Here is a 20,344-nt window from a genome sequence, read left to right as displayed (position 1 = left end):
CAGATAAATGTTAATATATTAAGTGGCAAAAGATAATGATAAAGTTGCTTGATCCCATTTTGATTATATACACACAGAGAGATAATTACCAAAATGATAGTAATAGACTATCTTATTTCTAATAAGGAATAATAAGATCTGTATAAGTCTAACTTCTTATAATGACCCTTCATTGTTGATGTATTTTGTTTTAAAAAATTTTACACGTGAGGCTGGAAGATCTGCCCATTTCCCTGTTCCCTCTCACAGTTTGTTGAGAAATAACTGCAGTAATAGATTTGTAACATTTATACACGCATCTTACTTTCGGAATCAAACAATAATATCACATAGGCATATCATTTTAGAGTTTACTTTCTAGACAGCGTTCTACGTACTAGGCTTTTGAAAAATTAAAATATGGTGAATTGTGTAATTTTCTTTGCACTCCATTTCATTTGAATTTATAGACAGTTGCAGAATAAAAGTAGTATCTATAAAGGAACAGATGTCAGATTAAAATTACTATGAGTGTGTGATTATCTACTAGTTTGCAAATGATAAGACAAAGATAATATATAACTGAAAATATTAACAGATTCAGCATTTAGAGTAGGGCTGCCCAACAGAAATGCAATGCAAGTCAAAGATTTAATTTTAAATTTTGCATTAGCCATACTAAAAAAAGAAGCAGGTGAAATTAATTTTAATATTTTATATGTTAATATATAAATTTATTATTTCAATATGTAATCAACATAAAAATTATTAATGAGATATTTTACATTCATTTTTTATGTTAACTTTTTTAAGTACAGTGTGTATTTTATACTTCTAGCACATGTCACTTCAGATTAGTCACATTTTGAGGGCTCAATAACCACTTGTGGTTAGTGGCTAACATATTGAGCAACTTAACTGTACAATATTTTAAACATAAAATTATAAAATAGCATCTTCCCTTGATATAGAAAGCATTCTGTATTTCCTCAATCATCTTATGGCAAACATTTTCATATTTATATGTAATTTGTTCTGGTGTTATCTACCCTCACTATCTATCTCTTACTTTTTTTAAAGTAGGCCGCTGAGTTCAACCAAATCACTTTCCTCAGTTTCATGCAAAAAGCCTTCCTGTCAACCAATGTAAATATAAACCTTTTCTGTCCTCACGGGCCCAGCACAAACTCCAGCACCTTCAAGAACATATTCTTGATTATTCTACATGGTCTGTAGCACATAATAGCTATATCACTATTTTTGATGTTTAATTGTAGATTGTGTTACATTCTTTTAAATTACCATAAGTTTACTTTGAATTCTAGGTTCCTGAGAATAAGGATCATGTTTTATACTTTTCTTGTCTCCCCCCATCAACGTTATCTAATAGACTATTTTTAACGTATATAATGGAAGCACTTTACACAATTCTTTTATAATTTTTAATTTATTGTCTGTCTCAAAGTCATGATCCACAATGCTTAAATTGTTTTAAAAACAACAACAAAAACTGACAGATGTAAAGGAAAAGAAAAAAATTATTTTAATCAGAGCTGTTCAAAGGTGAAATGAGTTGGTCATGACTGTTTCATTATTGAGAGTATTCAAGAAGAGTATAGTTAGCCATTTGTTTGGCTATCATAGGGAGGTATCTTAACCAAGTAGATGGTTAGATGTGATAGTGTCTAAGTACCATCTGATTTTAAGATTCTATACACAAGAAGCTAACATGTGAAAATCCAAATTTATGATGCATCTGTTGTTTCAGGATCTGTCAGTCTGTAACAGAGAACTGGCTAAGTAAATAAACAATTGTCAGCTATTTAAAAACCTGATTAGGTTCCATTTACCCACAAATATAAAGTTAAATTTGGCTAAGTTGGCTTACAGTTCTAACAACAAAAAAGCAATTATAAATCTAATCAGCTGTGCAGAAACTGCTTTCTATAAGGGAAGACACTCACTGGGCTTTTTTTGGATGTTTGTTTGTTTATTTGTTTGTTTGTTTGTTTTTCAGCAACAGCTTTCTAGCTTCCAATGACTTAGATATAAATTGCTATGGGGATCGTTTACTAAGTAAGACCATGAGATGATTTACTTCCCAACCCCATTCCAGCCGTAAATAATCTCTCCCTCTCTTTAGTGCTAAGAATGAAAGACAATACAAGGCCTTCAGACTCAGCCAGCTATCAGTTCTCTGGATAACCAATATAAATCAGCCCTTGGGCAGCCCAGTGGCTCAGGCGGTTGGAGCTCCATGCTCCGAACTCCGAAGGCTGCCAGTTCGATTCCCACATGGGCCAGTGGGCTCTCAACCACAAGGTTGCCAGTTCAATTCTTCGAGTCCCGCAAGGGATGGTGGGCTGTGCCCCCTGCAACTAGCAATGGCAACTGGACCTGGAGCTGAGCTGCGCCCTCCACAACTAAGATTGAAAGGACAACAACTTGACTTGGAAAAAAAAGTCCTGGAAGTGCACACTATTCCCCAATAAAGTCCTGTTCCCCTTCCCCAATAAATTCTTAAAAAAAAAAAAAAATCCACATTGATCTGCCCTTAAAGCATGTCAGATGGGGCCACCCTCTCCTTAAGCACCCAGGAGTGTATACAGCTTAACAGTTGGGTAGCGACCCTATATTGGCTTAAAATCTCAGTCAGGAGGATCTAAAGCAAGTTCAGAATCAGTTAATTCACAAGTATAAAAATTAGCTCTTACTGCATACTTTAAGAGAGAGAGAGATTAATATCAGTAGCCAATTCATGTGGGTATGTAATTTTTTTGTAATAGAGTTCTGATTTGATTCCAAAGCATAATTGAGAGGACTAACATTTCAAATTGAATTACTTCACAGTTAACGGAGCCTGTGGGGAACCCAAATCTCATCCCGCTCTGCCTTCCTCCTTGAAAACACACCTCACAAAGAAACAAAATTTCTGGATGGCTGACCTAAACTAGCCCATTTCTTTAAACGGCTTATCTGGAATTCATGCTGCCCTCTCCTAAAAGTTACTTTGAAGGAAGATAAAATCTTCTTTGAATGGCAGGGAGCAGTGATGGTGACAGCTTCACTAATGAGCGCTTTCATTTACAGCATAATAATTCTGTGAGTTTGGCTGCAGGTTCCATAGCTCAGCTGGTGACAAACTAAAGAAATAAACAAAGACTTCCAGAAGCTAGAAAGACCTGAGTTCTAATCAGGGACTGCCTCTAGCAAGCCTGTGTCCTTAGTAATTCACTTAACCTCGATGTACTTCAGTGTCATCCTGGGTAAGACAAGGCTAAGCCACCTATTTGGGTTAGTGACTACTGAAGCAAGTAAATGAAAAAGCAGCTGGCCCACGATGGGTCCCCAACAAAAGTGAATGGATTCCTTGCCACTGGATGACAAATGGGTTATATAGCCAGAGAATTATAAATAGGAGCTAAATTGATGTTCCAGGATGGGTCAAGGTGGAAACCCCAGGCTTGCTTGAGGCTTGAAGGACTAGATCCAGATAAGCAGGAAGGGCTATGCTGGGTCAGGAAAGAGGCTCACTCAGTAAGCCTTTTCAGTGGGGAGTCAGAAAATCATTAGCAAAGTAAGGGACGAGTCAGGCACCAGGGGAATGGCTAACTCCAGAGAAAAATCAGAGCAGCCACAGAGAGCATGACCCAAAGGATGAATTGAGCTAATAGCTGCTTGGGTCAGAATGGATTTCCCACCCAGAGTTAAAGGATTCCTGTCACAATGAGCCTAGGATTCGCAAGAATCCTGAGAAACCACAAATCAAAGCAACAAAATTAGGGTGTTAAAAACAAAAAGTAAGATTGTCCAGGGAGCGTCAAGGAAAAAATACCTTACCATACTACCAAATAGAGGTAGCAACTCAGAGAGCTAAAATATCACATTAAGAATTTCTATTTCATAGTTTACAATTCATATTTTAAAGATCATATTAATTGAAACAGTTATCCTATGCCAGTACATTCTTAAAGTTTTGTTTTATTATTTTTTACATTATGTGCAGTTGGAACATGTTGCTTAAAAATGTTAGAGCTATCAGCAAACACTTATTAAGAGCATACTACGTGCAAAGCACAGAGCTCTCGAAATGAAATCCAGACCCAGGTAACTTTTACTCTCTTTGACCATAAGCCTATCAATTTAATGATCAAGCCAGTCTTTTTGAGGACAACTAACTGTACTGAGAGAATAAAATATTGAACAGATCATGTCAGTTATGCCTGATTTGTTCAGACAGAATATTTTGCTTCTAACATTTTTTGGGGACAGTGCTGCTATAACTGATTTGTCAGTGATATAAACATGAAGAGACCATCTAAATTCTTTTATGCTTATTTTTTTAAAGCAATTCCATGGGAATTGACATTTTACAATATAAACAAATTGGAATCTAGAAATTCTCATCTTTTCAAAAGAGGTGGGAAAGCAATACTGCCATATATTGTGGGTTCTGATATTATACAATTTCTTTTTTAATCGTTTCTTCCATGACATTGTGTCTGTATTTCACCGATTTTTTTCCTAACTATACACAACTACTGTATTCATATACTAGTTAAATACAGCAGTCCTATCTTGAAAAAGAGTCAAGCACCAACACACACCCCAGTGTAGAGTTGCCAGATAAAATATAGGACACCCAGTTAAATTTGAAGTTGAAATAAGCAACAAGTTAGGCAAACTGCCATATTCTCAATAGTTTACTAAAAGATTATATTTCATTTGCAATTTCATTAAGCACCAAAATAATGAATTGGCAATTACTTGATTTCCAATATAGGCTCCTATCACCAGTTTCTTTTACTCAAGTATTAGTGTTTTACAGTAATACGTAATAGACATGTACTGCCTGCAGTATCTGACACAGAACTCCTAAAACTTTAGGAAATAGGGGTGCTAAGAGAATCTTTTGTTCTAATATTTAGTCTTTGACTGGGTTCCTGACACAGAGATCCTAAGACCTTTATAATTTCTTTAGTGATAGGAGTGTATGACACAGAGGCCCTAAATACCTTGGAATTTCCTGGGGGATATGAATGTCTTTTGTTCTAATGACACAACCCCTGATGGGCTCCTGGATGGGAGCTGGTCACCAGAAAGACTAAACCATGATTAGAAGCTTGGAACTTTCAGCCCCAGCCCCCATTCTCTGGAGAGGGCAGAAAGGCTAGAAGTAGAGTTAATAACTGACCACGCTTACATGATGAAGCCTCCAAAAAAATCCCAAAAGTATGGGTCTCAGAGTGTTTCCAGGTTGGTAAACACATCCCCATGCCAGGAGGATAGCACACCCCAACTCCACAGGGACAGAAGCTCCTCTGCTTAAGACCCTTCCAGACCTCACCTTATGTGTCTCGTCATCTGGCTGTTCATCTGTATCTTTTACTATATCCTTTATAATAAACCTTAAACGTAAGTAAGCATTTCCCTGAGTTCTGTCTGCCATTTTATCAAGTTATCAAATCCAAGGTGGGGGTCGTGAGAACCTCAATTTATAGCCAGTTGGTCAGAAGCACGGCGGACAACCTGGACTTGCAATTGGCATCTGAAGTAGAGGGGCAGTGGGGAGATCACAGTCTTGTGGAACTGAGACTTTCACTTGTGGAATCTAATGTTAACTCAAAGTCAATGGTGTCAGAAGTGAATTGAATTGTAAGATACCCAGCCGGTTTCGCAGAATTGCTTGATGTGTGGAAAGCACACACATCTGGTGTCAGAAGTGCTGGAAGTGTGGCAGGAGTGTGAGAGTAAAGGGAACACAAGAGTTTTTCTAAGACAACATGTCACCGTCAGTAAAATCAAACACCGCAAATAGTTCTTAGGCAATGCTTACAACAATTGCTGCAATATTTAACCACAAAATCAGCTGGGAGACAAAAAGGAAAATGTAAGGTTTTATGAAATTATACACCTGGATACGATTGCCAGGTTTAGCAAATAAAATACAAGCTGCACAGTGAAATTTGAATTTCAAATAAACTGAAAAATAAATTAATATAACTGTATCTTATGCAATATTTGAGATACACTTGTGCTAAAAAATTACTCATTGCTTATCTGAAGTTCAAATTTAACTGGATGTCCTATTTTTTTTTTTTTTTTCTGGTAACCCTATATCTGGGGGATTCACCTAGTCTGAGGGCTCAGAGAAATTTCCCTGAGGAAGTGAACTGATTTGAAATGACTGTGAAATGATATTTAAAAGTGTTATGAGAGGGATAAAATGCTTTTGCAGGAGACCCATAGAGATTGTCCTAGTTGCCTACGCTAAATCAAAAGCGTTATCCTATGTAAGGCTTGATGGTCTGGGTTAGCTTGATTCTACTCTGTTTTTATTATAACATGCACAGATTCTTCTCAGAGCTCTTGACACACTATCTTTGTGATTTCTGGGTGGTCTTGCTGATGAGCAAATAAACTCCTAAAGGCAGCAAACACATCCTCCTCTATGATACACCCAGCAGCTAGCTCAATGCCAGACACATACATTTTAAAGCGTTAATAAATGTTTTAAATAAATGAGAAAAATTTAAACTATATTTTGTGGTAAAGTGGACACTAGTCAATAAATGTAAAATTGTTACAAATTAAATATTTTTATTCTACTTTAATCCCTGTTTCATCTGTTAGTGATTTCACATTATGCTCACATGCATAAAATGTTCAGAAAAAAATGATAAATATATTATTAGGGAGCAAGTCAGTGTGGGATCACACCTGCAGAATTACGGCTGATATTTGGAGATTAAAAAGCAGATATTTAGTTGTAATATATGTTAGGAACAAATGCATAAGCCCCCAAATAAAGGCCCACAAAGCTTTTGAAAGTCACATACACCTGATTAAATGCTAGAGATTGACATCTGTCCCCTGAGAAGTAGCTTAATAAAACAAGAATTACAAATGAATCTTCCAGGGGAAATCTAGGAAAAAATGCTTGAGAAAGATATATTGAGAGGTCAAAATTGGTGCTATTCTAATCAGCTCTAAACCTGCAGTGCCTAACAGCTGAAGCTAGCACCCCACATAGCAAAGAACTTACTATGCACTGGTGTCCGCACTAAATTCATATGTTGAAGCCCTTAACACGCAATGTGACTACTTGGAGATGGTGCTTTTAGAAGGTAATTCGTTTAAATGAGGTCATATGGGTGTGACCCTAATCCAATATTATAAGAAGAGGAAGAGGGAGATGACTCTTTCTCTGCTTTTGTACCAAGGAAAGGCCACGTGAGAAAACAGTGAGACGATGGCCACCTGCAAACCAGAAAGAGAGCTCTCCCCAGACCCAACCATGCTGGCACTCTGATCTTGTACTTCCAGCCTCCAAAACTGTGAGAAAATACATTTCTGTTGTTAAAGCCTTCCAATCTATGTTATTTTGTTATAGCAGCCTACACAGACTAACACAGAACTGAAATAAAAAGTATTAAGTATTTTCTAATAGAAGCCAGACACTACCCCTGCACTTCTCAGTTCAGTACTCATTCCTAAAATGTCAATGATTTAAAGTACGTATATTTCATAATCTCGTCTTTTCAACTTCAAACTTGTCCTGCTTCCAAACTAATGAAAGGCAGGTCATTTCTTTGCAAGTTCATTAAAGCTTATCTGAAATAAGATGGTCACTATATAATTTAAGCAAAAGTAAAATGAGTAGTGGATTTTAACTACATTTCCCATGCTTCCTCCTTACCAATGAAACAGGTGTTGCACCAAAGGTAATAGTGAAACAGTGAAACATATACTTAAGAGAACTTTCACAAATAAAAATAAAAACTCTGATGGCCTCTGAGTAGATGCTATTTTGAGAACTCCAAGAATCCTTAGTTACCTGAAAGATGGAGCTATACATTTGTCAGTTTATAAATCTGCATAATTACCTCAAAAATATTTTAATCTTCCTAAATAAGAGCAGGTAATAAAAGTTTAGGTTCTTCAAAAGATCTGTACCATTGTTTTCATGAGCGTGTGTTTCACCTCAAACATCCAATTTAAAGCAACAAAATATTTTCTAAGAAATAATCACTTCAAAGAACGTTTTGGCAGGGTCCCTCTTTTTTAACTATTGAAATGCTACCATTCAGACTCATTTATATTCTTTCCCAACAGGATGAAGCCTTGACCATATAAGCCTTTTAGTATGACAAAATTTCCTGCAGGAAATAGCCTCTTGTTATAGACTGTCCTTTAGGAAAATAAAACAAGAGCCAAATACCAATGTATTAAAAATATCATAAACAAATTCAGCATCACAGAGTCCGAAACATTCCCTTTAGCACTCTCAGTGTATCATCCCATAGGCAGACCTACACGACAACTCAAATTATAAAGTGTCTGTTATGTAATGAAAATAGAATCAGAAAAGGGGACTTGGTTAGTTGTGTTAAAAATATAATAGCATCTATCAAGACAGATTCAGTTATTTCTACCATTAAAACCATAATGTTCAAAGTCTTTTTACTAGACTCCCTTCTCTCTTGGATGAGACTGGATGGGCACTGCAAATATCTGGGGGCTCAAAGATTTTACCAGGTGTACAATCATCTTTCTGGAGAGGCAAAATGTATCATTGGTAATCATATAATTGGACTTGAAATGATAGAAAGACAATGGTTCTGAAGGCCAGGAGTTCTGGTTCAAATAAGGGCCTCACTTGGCTTCTGGTTTATAATCTGTACACTTCATGGGACTAGGCAATGTGATTTCTAAGGTACTTTATGACCTAATGTCCTAAAAGTCAAAAGAGTTCTACGCTAGAAAGATTAAAAGGTCACTTACCACTTGTGTCAGTAATCTATTAACGTTTCCTGGAAAATGCCATTAATTGGGCTTATAGACCTACACACTCAAAACTGTGGATTTATGGGGAATTAACTCATTTTCTATGAATTCTTATGACCTGAATAGTCCTTACATCTGTGCCTTCAGGCATCCAAGCAGGGCCACTTGTGATTCTGGCAGAACATACGCAAAGGTCTCTGTGAAAAGTACACTAAGGCAAGTGCTGCCTCTGATCAGTGAGTAACTTTCTACTTCAATAGATCGTCCCTAGAGGGCCCAGAGTAAAATCTAGAAACAATGACAAGTGCAGCCTACTCCTTTGCAAGGCAGTGCACTCTTTTTCACTTTAGGCAAGCACCTGCACATTTTTCAGTGTGCGTTGACAATGAGTGTGGACTGCAGATGACATGGCTAGTGTTGAATTATTTCTGCAATGTGAACAGTTTATCTTTGCTTTCTTTATATTTGGAAATGCTGACTTCTCTGACAAGCTAAGACCCTCAATCACACCAGATGAAATAACAGCATGCAACGATTTATACCTCCTCCAGGCCGTTGACTGAGATCGGTGCAGATCAAGAACAACACGAGATTAATAGTTCTTCAGAAATGAGGTGGTAACCAGAGCAGCTGCCCTACAGGCTCCAACACACATTCAATTCAGTAGACGAAACAACACAGCATGCAATGAGTAGATCAAGAAAACGATATTTGTTGCTAGATCTAGAAGGGAACTCTACTAAGGAGAGGAAGCGGACAGACCACAAACGTGCTGACCCCTGTCGTGATTGAGTGAATGCTTTCAAGTAAGAAGGTGCAGAAGGTGTGTAAGAAGAGCTTCACAGTGAAGCACAATTGCTTAGTCAAAAGAGTAACTCCCAGCTGGAGAGGACGGCCCCAAAGTGAAGGGAATCCCAGGTCAATATGCAGATACCTAGGATTTTTTTAATGTGAACTACTCTTGACCCCCAAATTGCTCACAATCCTAAATAGGTTGATTATCTAGTTTGTTTTATACAAAATACCAAATAATGGCACACGGTGTGTACGAGCCCAAATAAGAAGAGGATGCTTTCAAAGTCTCATATTCATTAAACAAAGCAAAGACTTATAATGTACCAATTTTAACATAAAAAGCTGCAAAATAAGCATTGAGAAACGAGCTGGACTTTGGGGTCAGCCAGATTTGTGTTTAAAATTCATCCCTGCTGCTTAGCAAACATGAGATCACAAACAAGTAACTTAAATTTTCCGAGCTCCTTCTCCATTTGTAAAATGGGATATCATCTATCTCATGACTTTTGTAAAAAATTAAGAGAAATGAACAATGAACAATGCCTGAAACATAATACATACCGTGTTTCCCTGAAAATAAGACCTAGCCGGACAATCAGCTCTAATGCATCTTTTGGAGCAAAAATTAATATAAGACCGGGTTATATTATATTATATTATATTATATTATATTATATTATATTATATTAAAGACCCGGTCTTATATTATACTAAAATAAGGCCAGGTCTTATATTAATTTTTGCCCCAAAAGACACATTAGAGCTGATTTTCCAGCTAGGTCTTCTTTTCGGGGAAACACGGTATAGGCTTAGACAATGATAACATTCACCTAAAAACATGAATGAATCACAGATACAAATGTATACTCGCATGTGCATATATTTGCTACTAGAAGGAAGAAAGGCATTTTAGAAATATTTTAGTTTCTAAAAATGCTCTAAAAGCACTAATGTTATTTTCAATCCCTGTGCCTATGAGGTACTATTTAGTATATTAATTTTTGAAATGTCATGGCTCCCAATAAGCTAGTTTGATTAGTTGACACATGTAAAATCATTGTAAACAATATTTTCCCAATGATTGACCAGATATTTTCAAAATTATTTTACTCTTAAAGACTATGCATTTGAAATGAGGTGGTGGTACAAAGAGGCGTGAGCCGCAGACCATATATAGATAAATATATTTTTAAATCTTTACAAATTTCACTAACAGCTGATAAAACGTAGTTAATTTTCATCAAACATACAATTTTCTTACTAAGGGTTACGTTATGATCAACTAATAAAAGTTCTGCTTTATTACAAAGATACAGTTTCCTGAACAGCAAGGCAGTTTTAAAAATAAAATCTTAAAATCTCTTAGCTGGACTGTGGTTTGAAACTTGTTCCCAATTATTTTCACAAAGCCACTTAGAAGACAGCTGCTTTGCAAATTAATTTTTCATGAAGCTCTCTAAGGGTCGATGTGCTTGTATTAAACACCAAACATGACCAACTTCTGAGACAACTGGAAGATCTGTGATTAATGTGACTTGGTATTTTTCCTAACATTTACTGTACCCATCAATAGTGGTTAATGCAACAGCTTCCAGTAAGCAGCTGCCTTCAGAGCTCAAAAACACCTAGCCATAAAAAAAGGGCATCCATCTATTCTTCCTCCACATATAACAAATGATTTCCCTATAGAAACAAGAAAAGTACATGCAAAATACTAATATAAGAAACGGTATCACTATTTTTATAGGAAGGTATGGCAAAATGAGACTAGAGAGACAGTTGGGTAAAATAATATGCGACAGAGAAGAGGGTCCGGGGCTGTAGTCTGTGCTCTGACAATAGCTGTGGTTCCACGGATGAGTCTCTAACTTGAAAGTAGATTTCTTCAGCTCAAAGCAGGATTGCTTTGCAAGCTAGATTTGGAACTCTGAAACAGCAACTTGTATACTTGCTGCAGTCCAGCCAGCCTGGATTCAAGTGCCCAGCTCTTCCACTTAAGGAGTTTCATGACCCTAAGTTACTCAACGCTCAGTGCTTCAGTCTCCCCATCATTAAAAGAAGGGTAATAGTAGTACCTTCTTCACAGTGGTTGGAGGATTAAATGAGAATTCATGGCCTGGGATATTTAAAAACATGCAGCAACTGTTAGCTTATTTATCAGCATTGAAACCAAGGGTCCTATGACTTTGATTAAATTTAGCTTTAAATCCTACCTCTAGAAATCAACTATCTCCCTCTTCCTCTGTTTCTCCCCCTCCCCCTCTCAGAGACCTAGCCTTTCCCCTGGATAATCAGCAACCCCAGAGGCAGCAGAAGAGAGTAGCCTGACTAACGGCCACAAGGTCCAGACCTCTAACAGGCTAAAGATAACATCTTGACCTAAGTTATGCTTCAGCTTCTGAGCCCTAAGGTGGAACCCCCGGCTACTTTCCCATGAGACCAGACAGAGGGACACTGGAGCAGACCTCAGAACTGTGTCCTCAAGACATGAAGAAATGATTTATTATCCTAACCTCACCTGCAACCAATCAGCTACCAGCAGGACCCCTAAACACCTAACCCATGGTGTCTTGTGATTTTGCCCTATATCATCTGTACCCTACATGCTATCAGGAAGTTCAGTTTTTTGAGCATTACCTTCCCATTCTCCAGAGTGGAGCCTCTCATCATAAAATAACCAATCTTTCTCCATTGCAGTTCTTGGTGTTACAGGTTTGGCTCTGCTAGAACCAGGCAGACAAACTCTTTTTGTTCGATGGCAATATTAGCATTATTGTAAGTAGGAGTAGTATTACTATAACCATCACTTTATTCCGAGAAAAATTTTGGTGGCTTTTAGAACAAGAAATATAGAAGTGAAGAAATCCATGAGAAAGGGAAATAAAGGTATGAAAAACAGCTGAAACCAAAAAATAACACTACATTAATTAACTAACTAATTAACTAAAATATTTGTCAAAGTCACTTTTAAGCTACCCAAAAGTATAAGGAACCATGCTGTAAATATTTCAATTTATAGTCTGCCTAATATTTAAATCAGAAGTCAGAAGTTCCAAGTCCTTTTCTTAAAATTTCCAAAAATTAAAAGAGTGATATTAGGTAATTAAAGATTTGATTATATAATGCTAAGTAGATAACTAAAAATACATATATGAGAAATAGAGTAAGGTGGGAGATAGAGGATAAAGGCAGAGAAAGAGAGAGGGAGCAAGAAAAATTGTATTTTTTGAGCACCGATATATATGAAAGAGATCCCACCTTGAGCCACTGGGAAAGACAGTTACTGAGGCAACAGATTTCTGCCAGCTGCCTTGTGCATGGCTTCCCCTTGGGGATTATCACATGTGATTATTTCCAAGCTGCTGCTTTCATCCCCTTGAGCAGAGGCCCAGCATTCTACTCACGCTGACACTCAAAGCTTGGTTTTCTTCCCTGAGGAAACTGAAAGGACTACTGAAAGGGCAGCACTACATGCACACATGGGCAACCCTTCCCTGGAGAGTCAATCTAAGTGCCAAACTTTCCATTCTCAGGGGACTCTGGGCACATTTATCAGGGGCCAAAGACAGTAGCCCGGGTATTGTGACTGGCCTTAAACTCTTCAAATAGGCCCTATGTTAAAAACTAATTTGCATCAGAGTTATAACTCCTAACAAATGTCTGTGTATGCTCCATCTTTCCTGGAAAAAGCTGCCAGTCTCTTTTTATCCTTTCTTTTCCTCAAAGGAGAGCAGCTAATTTTCTCTGATCTAAGCCAGTCTCAGATCTTTCATTCTGCATCTTTTTCCTGGGTGACTTTATCTATACCCATGGCTTTATCTACCACATAAAGACTTGATGTCTCTCAAATGTCTTGAGCTGCAGGCCAAAATATATAAACTCGTTATCAGGCCTTTCCACCTAGATTTAGTTTCCCTTCCCCGCCTCTTTCTTAAGTCAAACTCAACAGGACTCAAGTAAAACTCATCACCCACCACACCTCTACTCTTCCGGTTCTTTCTGACTTCTCCTCAAATGACATCAGCTAAACAGTTCTGGCAATTTGAGAGTATCTAAGATTCTTATCTCTCCCTTAACTTCCTGTATCCAATTGTCATCAAAACTCATTGATTCTACTTAATAACAATCTCTTCAGCCCGTTCTTTCTTTTCTAGTTTCACAGTAAGTGACTTAGTTCAAGTTTTCATCTCATGACTACTAAACAGCAAGCCAAACAGTTGGGTTTTGAAGCTCAAGACTCTCCCCATTTCACCTTTCACTTATTCCTACATAGAATCTTCCTAAAATGTAATGTCTTCATGGAAGCTGATCCTCAGAGATTAAGTAATTTGCCTAAGGCCACAAAACCAGTAAGAGGTTTAGGCTCAAGGTAAATCTCACCCTCTTATAGTAAACCACTGATCTCTAAACAAGACCCATCCTCTGGGTCCCAATTTACAATCTATGGACAACCTCTTCCTCTGATGGTTAGAGGAAGCCACAATTAGAAAGTAAAAGGGGCTTTTCCCTAAGGGCAGGACAGTTAGCTCAAAACATCAAAGGATTTTGATGGGAATATGAATTAGGTGCTAAAATCTCTAGATGACCATCTGTTTCCTAAAATCCATCTACTTATAACTTTCAGGGAGAAATTTTATTAAACACAGAATACCAATCTTTGAAAACCAGTTGTAATTCCCGAGGTGTTTCTTCTTGCCTCTAGTTGTTGATCCATCACTGGGAGACAGCATTTTGGTCCAAATAGCCATTTAAAACAGGTCTTATAAGATTAATTCATGAGTTGAAAAGCAAAAGGTAAGTACAAATAACTTTATTTTTTTTTTATTCAACATCTGTAGGCTCAAATTAAATACTCGTATAGCTTATAATAAAAGTTTGTCAATGCTATTCTGTATAATTAATCTGATCTTTGGTACTCCTAAGCTTGCTAATGCAGAGCTGCCAACAGCAATGAATTGGAACTGAGTACATGATGCCTATTTTCAAATTATAGCAATTGAAGTATGCATAAAAATGTACAAAACATCACACCTGGCATGACTCAGTAACTTATTCCAGTAATTATTTCAGTAATGTTCTTTCTTTCTTTTTTAACCAAAGGTTTCATTCAGAGCTACATCCACTGTTTCCCAATATATTAAAAATAATAGAGCTAATAATTCACCTGAACTAAGAAACTTAGCATTGTATAGAAAGGGCTACGGCCTCAAGTTTAGCTGAGTGCTGGCTTCTCTCTTTTCATCTGCCCATCATTTATGACATACAAGTAAATTACAGTGAAGAATCTTCGATAACTCTGCAATTCCACTTCCTGGATGCTTTGCTACTCTTCGAGAAAAACCACTGGGCAATGAAGTTAGTAAATGTGAAGACTCAGCTAAAGGGAAGGGAGATGCATTGTGGCATTGTACGTACTATCTTGATTCTGAAAACTAGCGTGACAGGGAGATGTTACTCTACTATAGCCGTTCTCAAAGTGTGGTCAAGGGCTATGTACAATCCCTGAGATATTTTCAAGGGGCCCATAAAGTAAAAACTATTTTCATAATAATCATAAGTTATTATTTGCCCTTTCTACTTTTATTTTCTCAAGAAGAGTACAAGGGAATTTTGCAGAAGATTCATGGCATGTGTTATCACAACACATGAATGAACAGTTATAAGTGCCCACCTATCTCCTATCAAGTCAGATAATAAATCAAAACATAAAGTAATGCTGCTCATGAAATTCTATTTGGGGGAAAATTTTCCATAAAAATGTTATGAAGTTAACAAGTAATAAGTTTATTTTGCTTTTTTAAAATTATATAATTCATAATTATAGTAAAAACTTCTCCGTTTTAGCTATAATTCATATAAAATGAAAGCTTGGATCAAAAAGATTGAGAACAACTGCACAACCTGGTTTTTGAAAAGTGGAATTAAAGCAATGATTAAAGGCTATGCACTATAACCATCCTCTGTAGAGATTTTCCAGCTTTCCTTCTCTTGGCTAAAATCCCCCTGCCTGTCTTCCTTTAGCCAGTTACATCAATTCAATTTCCAGTTGAATCAATTCAACAATTATTTCCTTGGAGGCCATTAGAAGCAATACCCATGAAGATGGACACTCTTGTCAATATAAAGCTCAAAGAGGATACAATAAGCTGAGAAATAAAGATGTCCACATAGCAAAGTTAGACAGTGATACATACTAATATATAATTCAGTGATTAACAAATAGTAAATGCTGTTAGCTTTGCAATGAGGAGACAAATGTGACGAGGAGGTATGGGGGACAAATCTTAATAGATGAAGCAATGCCTTTATTTATCCATTTTCTGCCTGTTTACCAAATGGAAATGTGGTAGTTCTCAAAATGCACACAAGACAATCAAAATGAATGAGTGAATGAATGAATGAATGAATGAATAGACAGTGAAATTAGGATGCATGGGAAATATGCGTAGAATAGTGAAAATGAAGCCAAAGGTTAAGCTAGAAGAGAAAAACAATGCTGAAGTCCAGGACCAAGCAACATAATTTGCAGGACCCAGTGAAAATTAAAATGCAAGATTCCTTGTGTAAAACCATTAAGTATTTCAGGATCATGAGAGCAGAGCATTCACCAATGAACAGAGCCCTTGAAAGTGTGGAGCCCCTTGTGACTGTGCAGGAGGCACATCCCGAAGGCAGTCCTGCTAATATCCTCCCCAGTCGCGTAAATTCAGTCTCAAATCCAGCTTTCAACTAGAACCGAGAATACAAGGCAAAGAGGAAAGTCTGATCAGTTTTAAAATTCAGTCATTGTTACTCAGGAAATGACATGAAAAAATTATCCGAATTACATCAGAATAGAATTTTAACTGTAAAAAGGAGATTGGAAGTTGTTTCATCTACACCCTTTCATTTCTCAGTTCAAAAAATGGAGTCCCAGAGATGGAGCATGATTTGTCAAGAGACACAGTGAAGTACAGATCAAGGTGAAATTAAAGTTCATTCTCAGCAGAGTGCTTAGAGCAACAGACAGTCTTTCTTCCTTTCATCCCCCCACTCATTTTCACCTGTGTGCAACAACAAATGCAAACAAAAATAGAAGCAGCAAATTTTTGTGAACATCGAGCATGTGTTACGCGTTGTTCCACACATCTAAGTTTCATAACCACTTTCTTACTACCCTCATCTTACACAAAAAGAAACGTAGAACAATTAAATAACATGGCCAATTTCACACAGCTGCTGGAATGTGAACTCGGGCATTCGGACCCCAGCGCCTCTACTATTTCCCATCTTTCTTTCTGTTCTAGATAGAAGTTCCACAAGAGCCCTTTTGAAGGACTAAACCAAGCCCACAGATTCAGAAAACAGAAAGAAACTCTGGATAATATCTATCTAGTCCAGCACTTAATTGTACAGATAAAGAAACTGAGGACTATAGAAGGATTTATAACTTACTAAGCTCATCAGCAAAAGACTGGTAAAGTTTGATCAATGCCCTTAACTCCATTTTCCCCCATTTTCCTGTGCATCAGAATAATCCTGGGAGCTATTTGAAAATACAGAGTTCTGGGTCCCCTCCCAGACTAGAAGTCCAGATGTCTTGGAACCCAAGCAGGAGCCAGAGTCTTTTCTAATAGTAGCTGCATAGGTGATTTATAGCTGCCTGCCAAGCAGCACTCAATGAGCAGGGGTGATTCTTCCTGCCCCACACTCTCCCATCACTCCCTGGACACCAGTCAAACCTACCCTTTGTGTAACCTGTGACAACGGGAATTACAACAACATGACTCCCTGCCATTTAACATCTCTGAACTAGATTGAAATCAATAAACCAGGCAAAAACAAAATCAATGGTTTAACTCTCTGAAAACTGTTTTGAGTAGATAAAAGGCATTTTCAAGAAGGATAAGTTGAAAAAAATCATAGGAGGCAGAGATAGGCTTTTAGAGTGAAAATGACATACAGTGAAAGGTAAGGAGGGACTTGAGCTATCGGAGTATGTGATGGGCAGGTGAAGCAGGAGATGTATGGAAAAACAATCTGCAGGGGAAGAACGTGACGATGGGGCAATATTGAAAGAGTATCTGATTTCTTTCTGGAGCTAGAAGGCATCCAGTCTTCTCAATTCCAAGTTGGTTCCACCGAATACGCAGTGATCAAACTTGTAGGTGATTTATAGTCTGAGAACGTACTTGATAATAAACTTCAAATACGCTTATTTGAAAACAATCATAGGAAGTTGTTAATAATCGAGACAATAATATGCAAACTGAAGTATTTCGAGATGGTGAACTGATACCTGCAATTTACTTTGAAATGTATCTAAAGTAAGATGGATTTATGGATGAATAGAGTAATGGACAGATAGATATATGTGGTTAAAAATAATACAAATGGTCCCTGACTTACAATGGTCTTACTTATGATTTTTGACTTTATGATGTTGTGAAAACTATATGCATTCAGTAAAAACTTTATTTCAAATTTTCTTTTTTTTCCTGGGCTAGTGACATATAGTACAATAAATACTCCCGTGATGCTGGGCAGTAGCTGTCAGTCATGCAATCACGAGGGTAAACAACTGATACTGTATAGTACGTACTGCCAGAGTTTTTGGATATTGCGTTTCTGTATCCCATCATGTCTACAAAACACCCATCGGTGTCTCCTGCTTCTAGTGAGAAGAAGGCAATTACTCTTGAGATGAAACTCAGGATAATGGCCCAGCATGAAGGCTGCAAGATATAATTACATAAATTACATGACATATTCAACACTTAGTTATAAACTACGCCTTTTATTAGATGATTTTGTTCAACTGTAGAATAATGTAAGTGTTCTGGGCACATTTAAGGTAGGTTAGGCTAAGTAAGCTATGATGTATTAAATGCAATTTTGACTTAATGATATTTCCCACTTTATAATGGGTTTAACCCCATCATAAATCTAGAAGTATCTGTATAGTTAAATGTTAGTGTAAAAATCTAGGTGGTGAGCATATGTGCTGACTCTAAACTTCTCTCGACTTTTCATAATTTTGAAAATTTTCATAATAAAGTGTTGGAGGCTAAATGTGTTTAATAAAAAGTAGCCCAAATCAGATGACATTGTGTCTGCAGCCTGAAAACTTACACCAATTAGAAGCAAAAGCAAGAGTTGGCTTCATAGATAAATTAGAGTTTAAAAGCGGAGAAGGGAAAAAAATTATTTTTTATGTGCTCCTTAAAAGTAGCTCATTTCTGAACATTTGGTATCCAAGTGTGCTTACTCCCTGCCAGGGACCATGAAAATCAGGACACTGGATTTTCACACATTAAAATGAGGAAAATCAATTTTTTCCCACAAAAGACAGAATTAATTGAGGTAGAAAATTATCTTTACTCCTTATTAATAAAGCCTTAATGAATTATCTGTAAATAAAATGTACATCAGGCTCAGATGACAGTTCCCAAGGATTTAGAAAGTAGATTCTTGAAGAGGAAATTTCACTCCACACTGACCAGAGAAAGTATTTTCAAAGAAACACCTGTAGTAAAGAATACACAAACACAGCTAATCTGTCTGGAGATTAGCAATTCCTTTCTTCCTGATTTCTACCCCCACTTCTAAAAGGCTATCTTCTAGGATTAGATGGTAGGTGTGTGCTCCCTATTTGCTTTTACAATTCCTGCCTGAACATTCCCTATCATACTCTGCTTCTGAGGAGCCCCAGAATTCCCTTGCTCCTCTCAAGAACTCCTCCCGATCGGAAATGGTCACCAGTAGTGCCCGGAGAACCCTTCACTTGATCCCTAAACACATACCAAAACACACTACAGGTGGAACTTCATTCTTTTGAATGGGCCGATTTCTGTGGCCGATGCTTACCAACAAGACAAATGGAACAAGAGATCATTTTCAGATAAGACTGAATTCTTTCTTCATTTTAAATTAATAGTGAACTTCTCGAGTAGGGAAGAGAAACATAGCTGCTGCAGATTTATTCTGTTTTGGAAGAAGACAGCATTTCCATACCTCTTGAATTATTTTAGCTCATGTTTATCTTGACCTATTATCCCAAAGTGAAAAATTAGAGCTTCTTCCTTAGGATTATTCATTTATTAACATCATCCGTCAACTGAGAAAGAAGTAAATTTTTAGTATCCTTTGCTTTGTGTTGGCCATTCTTTCTCAAGACCTACATTTGATTCAGCATTACACTGTTCTAATTGTTACTTTTACATTCAGTTACTTATTTAACAAATATGTGAGTGCTCATGTATCACATATTGTATAATCACTAGAATACAAATAAAATTAAATTAAGAGTATCCCTGATCTTTCATTCATAGTTTAAGGAGGAAAAGAGATTACTAAATAATTCTGGTGTATAATGAGGCAAGTATTACCCTCCTAGTATGCTTCAAATTCTAATTGCATTTTAAACAGTTCCCTTTACCACCAAGTGGCTTTTAACATTTTATTTTTTTTTTTAAGTATCTCTTGATCTCCAAGAATTATAAGGGCAGAAATGAAATTAGATCAACCTTGACAATTTACCAGTCAGATACTGCTTATTCACTGAACACAAATAATAATAATTTTCAAGTTTGCTTTTCTTTTTTTTTGTATTGTGATTTCTGGCAGAGTTTCTGAAACCCTTGGAATTTCCTAAGTGATGAAGCAACAAAGGTTTCTTTTGATATGTTAATGAGACAACTTGGAGACCACACCTAAAGATGGGAGTTGATCTTCAGTGGAACACCATGATTAGAGGATTGGAACTTTTAGTCCCACCCCAGACCTCCGGGGAGGAGACAGGGGC

At 37.0% G+C, this 20,344-nt stretch overlaps 1 protein-coding gene across 3 annotated transcripts in view; it reads right to left on the bottom strand.

Annotated features, from left to right (window-relative positions):
- The window catches only part of PRKG1 (protein kinase cGMP-dependent 1), a 1,140,935-nt gene that overhangs the window by 421,845 nt on the left and 698,746 nt on the right, over nucleotides 1-20,344 (bottom strand). The window lies entirely within an intron of this gene.

The sequence above is a fragment of the Rhinolophus sinicus genome, chromosome 15 (assembly GCF_057876585.1).
Source record: "Rhinolophus sinicus isolate RSI-liver-muscle chromosome 15, RSI-T2T, whole genome shotgun sequence".
In the NCBI taxonomy this organism is placed as follows: domain Eukaryota; kingdom Metazoa; phylum Chordata; class Mammalia; order Chiroptera; family Rhinolophidae; genus Rhinolophus; species Rhinolophus sinicus.
This window is presented reverse-complemented; position numbering and strand designations above follow the sequence as displayed.